Raw genomic sequence first — 18,611 nt, forward strand, 5'->3', positions numbered from 1 at the left:
CATCACTTTATGAATCTATAAACAAGCGAAATGGATGCAGTATAGAAGGGAAACATTCTCAAAGAGAAATGTATGTATAAAACATTGATACATACTGAATAAATATACATATCCAATTTGCCAGATTTTCTAAAAACATGGAATATGTATACCTGGACAATAACAATTTTTTAGATGTCATTCGCATATATAAAAGATCACAAATAGTTTTAAAAAATCCATTTAAAATGGGAAGAGCATATATGAAAAACCCTTAAAGGATAAAGTTCTAGGACAAATGTGCATACAAATCAAAAATGTTATGGACTGGATATAACAATTCACTGAAACCGAAATAGACTTATATATTGGTAAAAGTAGCAGCTAATTTAACTACGTAGAACTCCAATATAACATTTCTCTATGAATATGATGAGTGAATGACTTAGACATATGTAAGTGTAAATAGAACCTTAAAAAGGTCCCCTGCCCCATTAAAATAGAAAAGGTGATCGAACAACATTGAGATTTACTTGAATGCTTTCCTAGTTTGAATCACCTTTTTTTACTATAATAAAAAACACAAGATCAATGCAGAATCACACTCACTAAAATCCGAACATTACTAAACCTTTAATTACTTACAGTATATCCTGCTGCATAAGAGCCTGCACATCATTAACTATGTCTATTATTTCATGTACATAGGTGTTTTAGTTACATATTTTGGCCAAAGTAAGATAAGCTCATCCACGGTGCCAATGTAACCCCAGATCAGGTAAGTCCTAATTTCTAATGTAATTATTTTTTGATAACTTCCACTTGCTTCTCTTTTACATTTTCATGGAGGAAGACTCTCTGACTCTATGCACCAAGATTATATTTTATTATTTTTTTTTGTGTTAAAAAAACAGTACAAACCTTCATAAAACATGTGTTGTATGCATCACTGGGACTTAATACACATGCATTACATCATGTTGAATATCTAATTGATACAATTTAAATTTAAACAGAATTACTGTATGTACAGTTTTTATTTATAACTAATATTAGCAAATGTTTTTATTAGTCTAATTTTAAATTATAATAATTGCCAGATGCCAAATGCCAGATGGCCGGCGGCACCCGGGTGCTGCTTGTATATTGAATTGGCCACCACACGATTGCTACCCCAAAACACTGGCCACAAGTGAAATGTCTGGAAGAGGAGAGGGCTCCACTTCCAATCTGATCACATTCACCGCTACCGTTAGAAAACAAACAAAAATAGAATGCGCGGCAAGGGAGGATGTGTCAGACAATGTGACTGGTGACCTCGGCAGGAGAAGAGGTACAGGGCATTAGGAAAGTCTTGTTCCGAATTATTACATGCTGACAAGGGCTAGGCTGAGTGACACTCAGTTACATGCTGACAAGGGCTAGGTTGAATGTGTACTGCATGGTACATGCTGACCAGGACTAGGTTGAATGTGTACTGCATGCTACATGTTGACAAGGGCTAGGCAGAGTGACACTCACTGTACTGCATGCTACAGATGCAATGGACGTTTTTGAAACACTTCACGCGTTGTATACCTCGGAATACCCACTTCCAGGCGCGTGATTTCTTCCAACCATACTGCCTTTAGACGCGAGTGTAAAAAATTGCATTTTAGTGTTCTAGTTTTTAAACATCTGAAATTGACACAGTAGAACAGTACTGTACACATTACAATTCCTTCATTTCATTGCACACAAAGAAACAGAATCCATGAAAATCAAACAAAGCAACTGCGATAAACACGTGTGCCTGGGGAAATTGGCCGCGTTAATCCCGTGTGGAATACAGCAGAGCACACAAAAACGGCTCTGTGATTTGTTCGATTAACGGCCGCTGCATCTGTACATGATGTCTATGCTGAGTGATACTCACGGTACTGCATGTTACTTGCTGACAATGGCTAGGTTGAGTGACACTCACTGTACTGCATTTTACATGCTGACAAGGGCTAGGCTGAATGTGTACTGCATATTACTTGCTGGCAAGGGCTAGGTTGAGTGACACTAACTGTACTGCATGTTACATACTGACAAGGGCTTGAAAACCTTAGTACTTTATGGACAGTACTAATACAATGTACTGTATGTGTATTAAATTTACTGCTAAAGAATAAAAAGTCTTAAAACAATGAAACCAGTGAACACTTTATAAAACAAAACTTATTTTGTATACCTGTAGTTGACAGCTGATGAAGCTGGAAATCTTTTTGGTACATGCAAGCTTGCTGGTACCTGTACGTGCAATCAGGCTCAGGCTGGAAGTTTTGCAGGAATTCTGGCGGGGACAGATAGCAAGGATTACCATTCACCAGGTTTTTACTGACGGTCGGACCATTATTGTAAGCCGGTGCAGGTGCCGGTGCAGGCGCTGTTACATTGCTGGATTGGGATTGACGAATCTTATATGGATTCAACCCGGACTTTCTCCTTTTGAAGTTTCCATGATCAAACACACTGGAAAAATCGGGTACTACTCATCAATTCAAAATGGACCACTGTGGTAGACATGGTTGTTATCTGTTTTTTTAAACACCTGCAAGTCGACACAGTAGCACAGGCACTGTACACATTACAATTAATTACAATTCATGAATTTCTGCCACCTGCGGATACTCGAAGAATTGCACCAAATTAAATCCAAAACCATTCAATTAAACAGACCATCTGTGGATCAACCGTGGGTGCCGGGCGGCATTACTGCGGCATGAACATGGGAATGCAAAATGAATACAGCGTGGAATACAGCAGATCCAACAACAACGGCTACAGGATCTTTTACAAATATGGCCGCTGCAGCTGTACTGTATATGCAGTATATGCCAAGTCCCAATAGTTTCACTGTAAATGTCTTTTATGGGCTATATCCCAGCTCATGCATATTGAATTAAAGGAACATCCCATGTGAGAATAAGTGTCTCTGTTAGTAAACATCTATCAGATTGTCCTCCTTACTCCCTGCAGTGACCCTCTTCTGGGTGGTGGGACAGGAGCAATATAACTCTATGCCAAACGGTACACAGCCGGCTTCTCCCCGGCTTCTCCTCCCACACTCACCGCTTCCGCATCACATGGGGTGGTCACCTCGCATCTCTCGAGATCTGGGTTTGTTGTAGTTCCTCCTTACCCCCTTCAAAGATGCTTTTCTGTGTGGTGGGAACGGAACAGTATATCCCTGTGCCAAATGGTATACAACCGGCTTCTCCCCGGCTTCTTTTCCCGCACTCACCACTTCCACGTCACGTGGGGTGGCTGCCTCGTGTCCCACGAGATCTGTGATGGTTGAAGTTCCCACAATTAGACTCCGCTGCATAACACACCATTCTCACAGGGCTCTCTGGGCTTTCCTCTCTGCAAGTAGTTTGAATACTGTACTGGCAGAAATCACACGACTTCACCATTGATCCTCCCATGATCCTCTCCCATAAAAGTCACATCCTACACGTTTCGAATTGTGTCTTTGTAAGGGGTATACATATATATATATATCTCACAGACTGCAGTGTGTATGTGTTTGTGTGTATATTTATAGAAAAAAAAATTAAACTCATAAACAACCGTAAATTCATGCGTAAACTCATGCCGCAACATGCTTTTCCAGGATACCGCTCAGCCCGATCTGTTAGGAGATATCCTCCTCCAGATCTCCTTTATTGGTGTCGGTCCTTGGAATGTCCTCCGGCAACCCGCAATTATAGAGGAGGGTTCCTGTTCTTAGCGTTCCCAGTGCTCAAGGGCAGAACGCAGCCTCCTTCTCCAGCGTTGTGACTCACACAGCTACACACAGCTGCTTGCAACACGTGACCCTACGCATTTCATCAGTCTTGGCTGATTTCATTAGGGGATGGATTCTGTCTGCACTTGTGTGCCTTATGTTGTGCCCGAATCCAATCAAAGGAGACGTTGCTAATTATAGGCTATAATTATATATTCAAGTCCTTTAATCATCTAATTATTAACTACATTTTAATTAAAATACAAAGAATCCTATATAGAGAATATGACATATAATGTCAATCACTGAATATTAGCAATATGTACAATCTTCCAATTTGCACCATATTCAATTAATATAATAATCAATTAGTATTACTCTAAATTGAATGATAGCAATTTTGTACAAAACATTGAAAGAATGTGAGGGAAAAACCCTCTATATTGTTTGGCTTATTAGAGGACAGCAAAGATTACAGTATATTGCACTGTTTTTATTTTAGAGCAATACTGTATATGGTAAATTAATTACTAATGAATCTGAGCTCCATAATGCCCAACTATTTACATAAATCCAATGTAGTAACTGTATATTTATGTATATTAACCATTTCATTCCATTGTTATAATACTAGATCTAATATACATTTCAATAGATCATCATTTAACTCTCACAGTGTAAAGAATAGAAATACATGTATATGAAAATCCCCCTAATTGTATGGGATATTTAAGTTAAAGTCGATTGGAAACAACATTAACTACAGAAGTGATCCTAATCTATTTGAATGAGAAAATCTAAATGTATTTTTATATTTATATATTGAAAATTTATCAATAAAGATCAGAATTGATATTTTGCAGAAAAGAAGCATAACAGAACTTGGATGCCCCAACCATTTGTCAAAAGGCCAGTCAACAGATCATCTTCAGTTGTACAGCAATCATATATGTAATAATATTATTAATACTATTTATTATTCTATATATTTTAAATATATGTGTATATGTATATTAATTAATGGTGTAAAATTATAGATGTGATATTAAATATATTTAAATACCTATATGTGTATGTGTGTTCGTAAGTCGATCCAATATTGCTTATAAAGGAAAAAATCTCATCTATAATATCAATTCTAATTCTTAATGTATTTAATATTGAAATCATAAATATTGTGCTGTAACCAGTGAATACATTTAATATATATTAAATAGTGAAAATATGTGTCATTATAGTGATGTAAATCAAATAACGTGATTAATATAAATCTATAATGTTGCTAAATATCATGTAAAGTGTAACTCCAGCCAAGGACCTCTCAAAGAACAGGAAACAGAGGGAACATGCCAAGCATGTGCAAACCAGTTCTCTGTACCAAATCAATAGACAGGGGGAGGAGGAACTCTCACACAACAGTACTGATGTCTATACACTCATTTAGACCCATTGGACCCAATGTGTCTAATACATAAATCCAATAGGTCTCTCTTGGATTTTTTCTTACATGATTATCAGCACGAGCAGCATTGTTTATATATGTATTATTAATATACTTTCTGCTAGTCATTGTACTATATGCGATCTATCATCTAATCTATTGCATTCATTGTTACATTGATACCAATATATATCCCTTTAAAATTAGGATTTATCTGCATGCATTGCAATACATTTGGGGGCGCTGTCTAAACTATTGGTGTGTATATTTATATTTATGTGCGTGCGTGCATGCGTAGTGTTCCAAACCTTACATTCTGTTCTCTCAGGTACGGGGGGGAGGGTGAGTTTAGCTGGCGATGGGGTTTGGGGCTTGGGGATGTGATTTAATAGTGTATAGAGTACTGCCTGCAGAGGATAAGCATCTCGGGAAGTTGATCAATTAACCATAACATAAAAAAAAAAAACTGGAGTATAGTCAATGCAATAAACAAACAAATATATATATATATATAAACTGAGTTAAGTTATGGTGAGTAAAAAAAGTGCCAAAAATCCTCCACAGCAATGCATATAGCAAATGGAAATACAACTGTATGCTCATTTGCATGTCTTAGGCAGGTCTGCAACCCCGCCTTTCACCATTATCACCCAGCACACAGCACTTCCACTGCAGCAAGGGATTCTGGGAAATGACATGCAAATGAGCACACAGTGCCACCTTTTGCTTCAAAAACCATTTTTAACATGGTTCCCTATAGGCTTAAGCTTGCTGCATGGTCACAGCTTTGAGCACAGCCAGGGTTCTGGCTATGCAACTCAACCCTGGCTGTGCTCAAAGCTGTGACCATGCAGCAAGCTTAAGCCTATAGGGAACCATGTTAAAAATGTGCTCATTTGCATGTCATTTCCCAGAATCCCTTGCTGCAGTGGAAGTGCTGTGTGCTGGGTGATAATGGTGAAGGGTGGGGTTGCAGACCTGCCTAAGACATGCAGATGAGCATACAGTTGTATTTACATTTGCATATATATATATATATATATATATATATATATATATATATATATATATATATATATATATATATATGCTCAGTCTCTTACTTACCTTTATTGGTTTTTGACTTTGTTTTGCTGACTCCAGTGCTTAGCTTAGTTTTGTTATCAGTGTTTCAGATTAGACAGCTTTGGGGACACTGTGAATCTTTTGTATATGTTTTATGTGTTTAATAAACTTGATATTTTTGTACGCTAGAGTGCTTTTTTGGGATATTTTTCTTTCTGTTTTCCTATATATATATATACAGTGTTCGACAAACCTATACATTTGCTCGCCCCGGGCGAGTGGATTTAACCCCCGGGCGAGTAAATATTGGCCCAAGCAGCACACGTTTGGTACTAGGTGGCGAGTAGATTTTTTTGTGTGGCGAGTAGATTTTTTGGTGATTTGTCAACCACTGTGTGTTATGATATGATATATATATATATATATATATATATATATATATATATATATATATGTGTGTGTGTGTATATATATATATATATATATATATATATATATATATATATATATATATACATACATACATACATACATACATATATATATATATATATATATATATATATATATATATATATATATATATATATATAGGAAAACAGAAAGAAAAAGATCCCAAAATAGCACTCTAGCGTACAAAGATATCAAATTTATTAAACACATAAAACATATACAAAAGATTCACAGTGTCCCCAAAGTTGTCTAATCTGAAACACTGATAACAAAACAAAACTAAGCTAAGCACTGGAGTCAGCAAAACAAAGTCAAAAACCAATAAAGGTAAGTAAGAGACTGAGCTGAAAAAACAAGTGAAAGCTGAGTATGAAACAGACAGAAATAACCCAACAAACAGAATAAATGCAGAACCTGTAGTGTAGAGGCTAAGTAGTTAGCCTCTGAACACTAGGACCGGCCGGTCAAAAATGGTAGGTGTAAAGGTACATTAATAAATTGGAAAGTAAACAATATAGCAAATGCATACACAATAGGAATCATTCATGAGTGAAAATACACACACAGAGTGGCAGCAGGGCTATGGACAGAGATCAAATACAGTCAAAATTGTACTTAGCACTGGTCCAGGATCAGAACATACAGGAAACTGACAGTCTGCATGCGAGGGGAGTCTGTTCAGTGTGGTACTGCACCGACACACTTTATTCGAGCAAATACCCAGTATGTACCTGGCAGATACCTGGAATGCACCGCTCCTCACCTCTGACAAGCCCCGTTGCGTTTGCCTTCCCAGCCTGGGTTCATGCCTGGCTGACGGGCGGCTGATCTGTTAAATGATAATGATTAGGATTTAATAGGCTGCAATGCTTCGCGTGTCTACCAGATGGCATAAATTCATGAATTGTAATGCAGTATATATATATATACTGTGCAGTATTGCAGCCAGCGGGAATAAAATGCTTCAATCCCTGCCTGGAAAATACCTCAATGCACTCGGGCAGAAAACAGTCACAAACCTCAATACACCCGGGTATACCCGAATTCGTGGGACTAGCCGAGCTCGAATAAAGTGTGTCGCCAGTGTAAGAGCGCCGCAATGTGCATGCTCCGTGAGCAACTAGAGCGCCAAATTCAAAATTGCAGCTGAGGAGAGAAGAACAGCCAGGGGCACTGCCGGATCAGGACAGACAAAGGAGCCCAGACGCGCACGTTTCGCCACCTGCTTAGTCCGGACGCATTTATTCTGTTTGTTGGGTTATTTCTGTCTGTTTCATACTCGGCTTTCACTTGATTTTTTCAGCTCAGTCTCTTACTTACCTTTATTAGTTTTTGACTTTATTTTGCTGACTCCAGTGCTTAGCTTAGTTTTGTTATCAGTGTTTCAGATTAGACAGCTTTGGGGACACTGTGGATCTTTTGTATATGTTTTATGTGTTTAATAAATTTGATATTTTTGTACGCTAGAGTGCTATTTTGGGATCTTTTTCCTTTCTGTTGTCATATATTCCACATCCCTTAGCACCACCAGTAGTGTTAATATTGCACACTTTACCTTACTGGTTTTAGCACCTCTTATTTATGGTCTGTTGCAGGCATTTTTTCGTGTTTCATATATATATATATATATATATATATATATATATATATATATATTTATATATACAGGACACCTACAAGCTCATATTCAACCCCCAAAATAATCACAACATGTATATAAGCATATAAGTTTCACAGAGGAGTGCTACTGAGCATGGCAATATATATATATATTAAACCAGAGACATAACATAAAACACAGACAGAGCTCAGTGCACATCCAGTAAAACTTATACACGGTACAGTGCGTAAATACACATGTATAGATAACTATTAAAGAACTGAGCTCTGCCTGTGTTTTATGTTATGTCTCTGGTTTTAAATATATATATTGCCATGCTCAGTAGCACTCCTCTGTGAAACTTATATGCTTATATACATGTTGTGGTTATTTTGGGGGTTCAATATGAGCTTGTAGGTGTCCTTTATATTTACAATTCTTGTTCAGCTAGTCTTAGCTGATTGGTGGGTGGCAACCTCCTACCTAATTGTAGCTCACTCCCTCCCACATTTAAATGGTTAAAAGCTCACTCCATAGCATCTCCCACTCTCAGGGGAACTTGCTTGCTTGCAGTGTGATTGTGACAAATCTAATACAGAGTGATTTTCCTGGTAATGTACAGGTTAATAAAAGCTTCAATCAGACTTAGCACTTTGCAACTAATTTTGACAGATTTATTATAAATCATTCTTCCTGGTAATGCACAGGTTATTAAGAATTTATATAAGTGTTAGGGACCCTTGAGATGTGGTCTGCAGTGCAGTGGCTCAGGGGCTTGCAACAATTTGGCCAAAATGTTAAACTAAAAGACCATTTTATTTCATAGTTGTCTATACATGTGTATTTAGGCACTGTACCGTGTATAAGTTTTACTGGATGTGCACTGAGCTCTGTCTGTGTTTTATGTTATGTCTCTGGTTTTAAATATATATATTGCCATGCTCAGTAGCACTCCTCTGTGAAACTTATATGCTTATATACATGTTGTGATTATTTTGGGGGTTCAATATGAGCTTGTAGGTGTCCTGTATGTTTTACAATTCTTGTTCAGCTAGTCTTAGCTGATTAGAGGGTGGCAACCTCCTACCTAATTGTAGCTCACTCCCTCCCACATTTAAATGGTTAAAAGCTCACTGTAACAGGGGACTTATCCCTGTTCACAAATGTGCCTCTAATCCAGCAGTGTGGTGGTTAACTACTGGTAGGCAATTAACTAACACCACCTGGCTGATTACAGGTGGTAGAAAAAGCCTGCCTCTGAGACAGGAAGTGAGACTCCTTAGCTCACACCTGAGCTGAACTAGGACACAGAGCACAGATTCCTTAGTCCACAACTGGGCTGAACCAAGCGACACTGTGACAGCTGACCACAAGACAAAGGGGACAAGATTCTAACCTGGAGCCCGGAGATTGCCTTAGCACACACGGGTGCGGATCCAAGAGAGCAGAGAAGCTTCCCCTACAGCAGCCCAGCTAACAGATAAGACTTTTCGTATAAGACTTTATTTTCCAATGACTGTTGTTTATATATATATCTATATGACTTGGGCTGATGAATAGCTTGGGGAGCCACCCAGTTAAAAGGGGCTGGAATATAAGGATACATATATGCCAAAGTGGAGCAGGTTTTGTTTGGCTCACTATTTCGCTTATGTTGATTTTTTGCTGTGTTTAAAGCGACAGGCACAATAAAGCCTTGTTTTAATTTCAACTTACAACAGTCTCCATTGTGTACCTCTGCACGTGTCCTCCTACATATGGTGTCAGAAGTGGGATGAGAGGTGGTCTTTGAAGTTAGAAGGACTCTGTGATTTCCTGTGGAATTTTTTTTTAATGCTTTTTGCCTACAAACAGCCTGAGCAACATAAACAATCACATGCAGCAGAGATCAGAGTTAAAGCGACACACCCAGACAGGAAATCTACACTGCACTGAAACACACAAAACCTCAGATGGACTCTTTCCCAATCCCAAGTGGAGAGAGAGAGAGACTGCTGAAGCAGGTAAACCTTATTTGCCTATCACAATAAAGTGTAATATGGTCATTGAAATAGGGGTTTTGCCATCCAGCCATAGTCAGGATTCAAGAAGTGAGTTAGCCCTTAAAAGGGATAGGTGTTTGTTATTTTCAAATGTTTCGCTGAAGCAGTGAATACAGTTGGTGACCCACGAGCGGTACTGATTCTGCAAATAAAGGTTGCCACACCGCATAGGACTACCAGTTATGAATGGAGTATATGCAGAAAAGTGTGAAAATTGATGCAAGACTGTGCTGAAGCAGGGGAATTTTCAGCAAACAAATGCTGAGTGCAAAATTGCCCTACCGGGAAAAAAGGGATTGCTGAACTGTGTAAAAGGTATTCCAAAGCCAATTGCTGAGTGTTGAGCCACCCTGCCGGGAGTGAAAGAAATATTCCACTGCAAAGAATGTTTTTTTTTCTGCAAGTAAAAAAGTCTGCCTATGTATCTTGGGAGTAAAACAGGCACCCAAAGTGTGAAGAGTGAATGCCATAATACCCAAAGAGACGACTTAAAATTACTGAACTCAAGCAGAAAACCAAATTCTGTTGCTGAAGCGGAGGGATTGCACATAGCAAGTAAAGAGTGTAAAGCAAATGCCTTTGCTGAAGCCAGAAAATGGGCATCTAGCAAGCACTTTATTTAAAGAAATAGAACCCTGGGAATTTAAAATGGCCACCCAGCTGAAGTCAAATACAGACTCTGTAAAAATAGGGAAGAAAATGTGTTTCTTGTGTAAAGAACCCCACCACACGGAGCAGTGTCCCTTCAGGCCTTATTCAGACGACGAGAGTGAATGCATGCACAGTAATGCTAATATTGTAAAACTTACCCAAGGGAAGAAAAAGTCTACAGAGAGGCCTGTGAGAGCTACGACCTCTACAAACAAAATATGCCCACCTGTAGGACTACAACCATTTGGGGTTTTAGCAAATACAGTGGCAAGAGCTGCAATAGTGCCTCCTGAGGTCAGGAAGAAAAATACACCTGATAGCTCCAAAATGGAGAACAAGAGGCAGCGTTCCTGTCCTGTAATGAACCCTACCCCACGGAAGAGTGGCCCTTCCAGTCCGATGAGGAGAAAGACATCTCTTATGGGGAACCCAACCCGAGACACACCCACAAAACACCCCAAGAATGTTGGGGGTTCCTGAACTCGGTACGAACCAAAAAGACCGCTCCCTATGATGACGAATATGATCGGCAGGAGAAAGTGCGGAAGCAGTGGATCACCGAATATTTCCGTCAGCTGTTACAGTTGCAAGAAAAGCCAGGTGGGTCCAGTGACGCTGCTAAAATTTCAAATGAAGATGGAGACCCCAGTATCCCTGAGGGGACGGTGTAATCCAAAACAAAAAGGCAAAAAAAGAAAAAGAAAAGCGGTTCTTCACTTACCGTGGAAGGAACAGACACATCTGCAGATCTTGCGGAGGAAAAATGGGTCCGAAATGCCCTGCAGCCTAGAGAAAATGGAGAAGTCGTCCCGCGGATGACTGAATATCCAGAGGGCCCAAGGCAGAAGTCATGTACCCCAAAGAAGTGTCTGTCTGTTGCTAATAGTGAGAAACCCTCAACCAACCATCCGAGGGAAGCGGAGCCAGAACCGGTGAGTGACGATCTTGACCAGCCCTGGGGATGCCCTGAAGGTTGCCAGGCGTGACTGTGATCTGCTCCGGGAACAATTGAAACTGAAGAAAGATGATTACACAGAGCTACAGAAAAATAACTTTAAGCTACAGAAAGATGTGCTCACAATGTACTCTTTGGCCAAGACAAACTCTACTATTACCGCCATGGATGAAAAGCAGAGCCAATCTGATAAAATGATGGCTAAGCTGAAGCGGAAGTATAAGGAGGCACTGAAGCAGATGACAGTCTTCCAGCAAGAGATGCACACTCTTCGCATAGAGCTGAATGCCTCACAACAGGAGGTCAACAGTGTCCGGACAGAGGTAGACGTATCTCAGAAGGAGGTTCATAAACTCCGCAGTGCACTGGATGCCTCACATCATGAAATCAACAGCTGCCGCACATAACTGGAAGTCTCCAGAAAGGAACTTCACAGTCTCAAAGAGGAGCTGGACATTTCAAAGAAAACTATCCTACATCTTAACTTAGATCTCAAAGTCCCTCAGACGGAGCTTCAGAACCTAAACCTGGAGATGGAAGTCTCACGCCAGGAGACAGCCTGCCTCCAAGCAGATGTGCAAAAATGGAAGGTGGACTGCAAGGAGGCCCTGAATAGTACAGAGACTGAAAAAAGAGAAAATTTAAGATTAAAAAAAGAAAATTCTGAGTTGACAGAACACGTCAAGGGAAAGAATGAAAAGCTGCACGAGCTTAAAGAAATAAATAAACTTTTGGAAGATGAAAAGTTTGAAGCAGAGCACCGACTGCAGAACCAACTGCAAGGTCTGCGTACGCACCTCCAGTATGCCGAGGAGAAGCAGCAAACGCTGCAGGAAGAAAAGCTGCAGGCTGCTAAAGAGGTACAAGTGCTGCAGGAATGTCTGAATACCCAGTACGTCCCCACAGAGCAGTATGAGGAGCTAAAGGCCATGCTGCATGTCTTCAGAGCTTCATTGGAGGCGGAGCTTTGATACCAGGTGACTCTGTATGAGAGGGACTGTGAGAAGGCTCAGAAACTGGAGCAAGAGCTGGAGAGACAGAGAGACTGTTCCATTCCCTTGAGTCAGTACACCAAGAAGAAAACAGACGCAGCGGCAACCTTGACGACAAAAATTACAGAGCTCCAGAATATGAAGGAGACACTGGTACAGACTCAGAGAAAGCAAAGTGCGCAGATAAATTCCCTAAGAAGAGACTTGCAAGACGCACTCACACAGAGTGAGACTCTGCAGTCCAGTAACTTACAGATTCCTCCAATACGGGAAAAGGTATTGGCTCTGCCCAAACACCGGTATCCCACAGTAACTAATGCCCATGAGGACAAGGGTACAGTGAGAGTTGGGGACTCCACGCACCTTCAAAACAAGATTACGAAGTTTGAGCCACCTAAGAAAGCACTAGCCAAACCTGCAGCTGCTTAACAGGCTACAAACAGAAGTAGGAGTGCAGAATCAAAGCCAGAAGAATCCTTAGCTGAGGAAGCTGAAAAGATAGGATGTTCTCTGGAAAGGGAGGTAATGGTGCAACTCAGTCCCAAAGAAGCTGAACTGGCGACTCCGTTGTGTGGAGGAGGTGCAGAAAGACCGTTTCAAGAGCGGAAAACTCTAACTGCTCTTCAACAGTTGACATACAGTTTGTCTACAAAAAGAAGAGGGCCCAACGCAACGGATATCTCGTAAAAAGACTTTACTTGGAAAAAGTCCTCCTCGAGCGACTGAGGAGTGCTGATCTCAAGCACCTTCGGGAGGAGACAAAAATAAACTGGAGAAAGGGCTCCAATCCCAGCGGGACAGAGGGTTCTCTTCCTCCATCCACTCTCATTCAAGTCACAGAAAGATCTCGAATGAGAGTGGAAGGATGGGCTTTGGCCGTGGTAAGCCCGGGCTTCCCACAAACAGGGGAGGTATGTAATAGGGGACTTATCCCTGTTCACAAATGTGCCTCTAATCCAGCAGTGTGGTGGTTAACTACTGGTAGGCAATTAACTAACACCACCTGGCTGATTACAGGTGGTAGAAAAATAGTATCGGTGGTGATCAAAAGATTGATCAGAGAAGATTCCCTCATATGTAGCAATCACGTGTCATACATGTATTATCATATTTATTGGACATAAATGGTCCTGCAGTAAAATACTGTATGTCTGACAAGTTCCCAGAATCACTGAGGAAATAAAAAATAATAAAATATCTATGTAGAATTAATAAAATGTTATTATTTTTGATTTCCTCAGTGATTCTAGGAACTTGTTAGACATACAGTATTTTACTGCAGGACCATTTATGTCCAATAAATATGATAATACATGTATGACACGCGATTGCTACATATGAGGGAATCTTCTCTAATCAATCTTTTGATCACCACCGATACTATTGTATTTATTACCCTTACAGCACCTGTCATTGATCCCTATTTGTTCAAGCAAACAATGGTGATAGCGGTCTCAATCACTTATCTAAAGGTGGTAGAAAAAGCCTGCCTCTGAGACAGGAAGTGAGACTCCTTAGCTCACACCTGAGCTGAACTAGGACACAGAGCACAGATTCCTTAGTCCACAACTGGGCTGAACCAAGGAAGGACAGATGTCTTGAGCGACAGCTGACCACAGCTGACCACAAGACAAAGGGGTCAAGATTCTAACCTGGAGCCCGGAGATTGCCTTAGCACACACGGGTGCGGATCCAAGAGAGCAGAGAAGCTTCCCCTACAGCAGCCCAGCTAACAGATAAGACTTTTCGTATAAGACTTTATTTTCCAATGACTGTTGTCTATATATATATATCTATATGACTTGGGCTGATGAATAGCCTGGGGAGCCACCCAGTTAAAAGGGGCTGGAATATAAGGATACATACATGCCAAAGTGGAGCAGGTTTTGTTTGGCTCACTATTTCGCTTATGTTGATTTTTTTGCTGTGTTTAAAGCGACAGGCACAATAAAGCCTTGTTTTAATTTCACCTTACAACAGTCTCCATTGTGTACCTCTGCACATGTCCTCCTACACTCACTCCATAGCATCTCCCACTCTCAGGGGAACTTGCTTGCTTGCAGTGTGATTGTGACAAATCTAATACATAGTGATTTTCCTGGTAATGTACAGGTTAATAAAAGCTTCAATCAGACTTAGAACTTTGCAACTAATTTTGACAGATTTATTATAAATCATTCTTCCTGGTAATGCACAGGTTATTAAGAATTTATATTAGTGTTAGGGGCCCTTGGGATGTGGTCTGCCGTGCAGTGGCTCAGGGGCTTACAACAATTTGGCCAAAATGTTAAACTAAAAGACCATTTTATTTCATAGTTGTCTATACATGTGTATTTAGGCACTGTACCGTGTATAACTTTTACTGGATGTGCACTGAGCTTTGTCTGTGTTTTATATATATGACATACGATACCGTTGTTTAGATTAAATCACCCGGGCAGCGCGTATTTCCTATTATTACCTTATGGGATTAGCATATATATATATATATTATATATATATATATATATACACACTATATACACTATACACAGACTGCAGTACAGTATATGTATTTACACACCCGTTCTTTTGCTGCTGGTGGACAAGAGTCGAGAATTAGTTCCAGATATTCAGCCCTGTGATTCCATCTACTGCTTAGCGGCCGTTTAGCAGGTTCAAGGACGGTTTGGGAGGGTTGTTGTCCTGTTCCAGTGCTTTGACCCAGGGTGGTCTGAATGCTCACCTGAAAGACACTTATGTAAGTGCATTACTTTGTGTTTTATATTTACTAAAACAAGCTTCACTATATTTGCTTTGTCTCCACAGTGGGAACCCCCTCCCCCCCCTCTCTTGTCTTCTACTGACCCTATGAAAATTCGTTTCTGGATGAATGAAAAGCCTATTTAGATGTTCTTCTGAGTTGGTTACTCTATATAACCACACTGCATGATTGTCACGTGGAGCACGTGAGTTTAACATTGACAGATTTATCCGATTCTGATTCAGATTGTGTTTACTGTGTTGAACTATTGTTGTTGCTTATCTTTTTTATGTCCCTTGATAAAATTTGTGCCCTGATTTTTCTGCCAATGCATATGTACGTACATACATACATACATACATACATACATACATACATACATACATACATACTTGTCTTATTCTAAATAGTACAGAACAAATACACTGACATGCTGAACATATTGATTATCATGAACCCAACAATCAACTCCCACACAAAAATGCCAAGCTTTCATAAAATAAATTCTAATATTGCCCTGTTAATAAAAGTAATATATAAAGAATTAGGGAAAATATATCTAGTTTGGTATCAGTAAAAAAAATTTTTGGGGGGTGTGGGGCCCGATTACAAGTTACATTTTACCATTAATTTACTTGGTGCCACCTGATTACCTTTCAAAAGATGTGAGTAATATATTACTTGGTAGAAAATAGATTTTCGTAGTGTGTTAATTTATGAGTGGGATCTTGATTTAAGGAGTTTTTTATTTTTTATTTGTTTGCACAGTAAAATAATTGTTTATACATTTTCCAAATCAGTAATCCCAGTTCATACCCTGCAGTAGAACTGACAAAACTGGAAATCAACTTTATGGAGAGTGCAAGACGCACTCTGTCGACCTGCAGAAGACTATCTGTGATGAATGGAATCAGATGGTGGACATTTAGTCAGGACACCAGTCTTAGGTCATCGAACTGGAGCAACAGCATTAGAAGAAAATACCTCTTGGCTGGGTGCCTGACTGCAGCAGTGTCTCACATCCTCCAATGGGGTGCCGGGTGCCTGCCTACAGTCGTGTCCCGCAGCCTCTACAAAAGTGGGAGGAGGTGCTGCGGTTCATGGAGCTCATTAACTCCTCAACCACTGAAAACACTGACAGTGAAATGAAGTTCAGCTCCATTACACACTTTTTCCTCTAAACCCCTTCAGAACTGAGAGTGCCAGCAACGAGCCGCTCTATAAAGCCAGGCTCACAAACTACAGAATGAATTATTCTACTTATTTTGTATTTATTTTGGGGGGTTTTGCATCTGCAAACAGTTTTTTTTTAAACATAGGGGTAACAGAATTGAATTTAAGTGCTAATTTTACTATTTTATGCACAGAAATAGTTTTCCCCCAACTAGTGCTCATTGGAGAATTAATCGCTCTCCTTTTCCAAACCTTTTCTAGTTTGACAGTAAACTGGAGAGCTGCTTTAAGACGTTCTTCTCAGATCTTTTTCTGCAGATCGGCAAAGAGAAATAAACTCATATAACAAGAGCAGCCACACCAGGGGAATGTACAGTATCACCAACAAGATCCAGGTACATGCTGAGTACATGCTGCAACATTTCAGTGACATTTCTGCAGAGACTAATGACCCATCGGATTAACACAGCAGGGGTCCCTGGCAGTCCCATTCAGTTTGAATGGGACTGCCAGGGACCCTCGTTGTTAATCCGATGGGCCATTAGTCTGTCTGCAGAAATGTCACTGAAATGTTGCAGCATGTACCCAGCACGTACCTGGATCTTGTTGGTGATTGCCTCAGATTTTTTTTTAGATTATTCGTCGGCACTACAGTAAGTAGTGTGGGGTAGTGGATATATTTTTTTTTATCTGCACATGGATTTTTTTCTAGTAGCGCACTTTTTTCTGTTTTTGTCTTCACTATTTAAAAGAAGCTGCTGGTATTTTAAACGACGAGATTACATATAAGAAACTTATGCAGGATCCAACACAACATTTTAAAGAGGAACTGTTTACTGTATATTGCTAGACAGAGGGAAAGACGTGGGAATTTTAGACGAGAAAGTACGGCTATCTACGAAAGGAAAAACCTGTGATGGCCGTATTTTACTTTCTCCCCAAGATACATAAAAATTTGGAGCATCCACCAGGGAGACCGATCATTTCCGGGATCGGCTCCCTTACGCAGAACCTGTCTGAGTACATTGACTTATATCTACAGAAGTATGTGAAGGAAACTTATCTTTGAGATAAGATACCACGCAGGTTATTCTGGTGTCAAATGGCAGAATAATTCAATATTAGCGACTTGCGATGTAACGTCGCTATACAGTAGCGACATCTTTTATTCGAGTAAATGCCGGCGGCATGCCGGGATCTACCCCAGCTGCCGCCAGTCAGAAACGCGCGCCGCCGCGTTTCCCCCACGCACCCCCCCTCCACATCGCGCGCAATTACCCCCCCAAAGACACCCCGAACCCGGCTTCTACTCTGCCCCTCTGCTTCCCCGCACCCCCGCTTACCTAGATTTGAACTCCAGGGGTGTCGGGGAAGCCTGGGGAAGCCGGGGAAGACGGGGAAGCCGGGCGCGCTTGTGACCGTGACGTCACAGTGCGCCGCCACGCGCCGCGGCTACCCGCTTCCCAGCCTCATTCAGCCAGCGGCATTTGCTCGAATAAGAGCTGCCGCTGCTGTATACATGCATTAGGCACAAGGACGGATGTGATACGGTTAAGAGAATAATTGAGACAGACCCTCTTATCTCCAATGACCAGCGAGATTTTATATTGCTCCGTCTACTGTCTGAAGGAGGCCACCGTTGCAGTCTGTGCTGCTTGCGTCTCAGTTGTGTTCCATAGCTGTGCACCGGACGCGGGAGCGGGGACGTTGTAGTGCCGTAGTCAGCACGGACTTGATGCGGTCGCCGCTTCGATTTTTTGTGC

This window comes from Ascaphus truei, chromosome 3 (genome assembly GCF_040206685.1).
Source record: "Ascaphus truei isolate aAscTru1 chromosome 3, aAscTru1.hap1, whole genome shotgun sequence".
NCBI classification, from domain to species: Eukaryota; Metazoa; Chordata; class Amphibia; order Anura; family Ascaphidae; genus Ascaphus; species Ascaphus truei.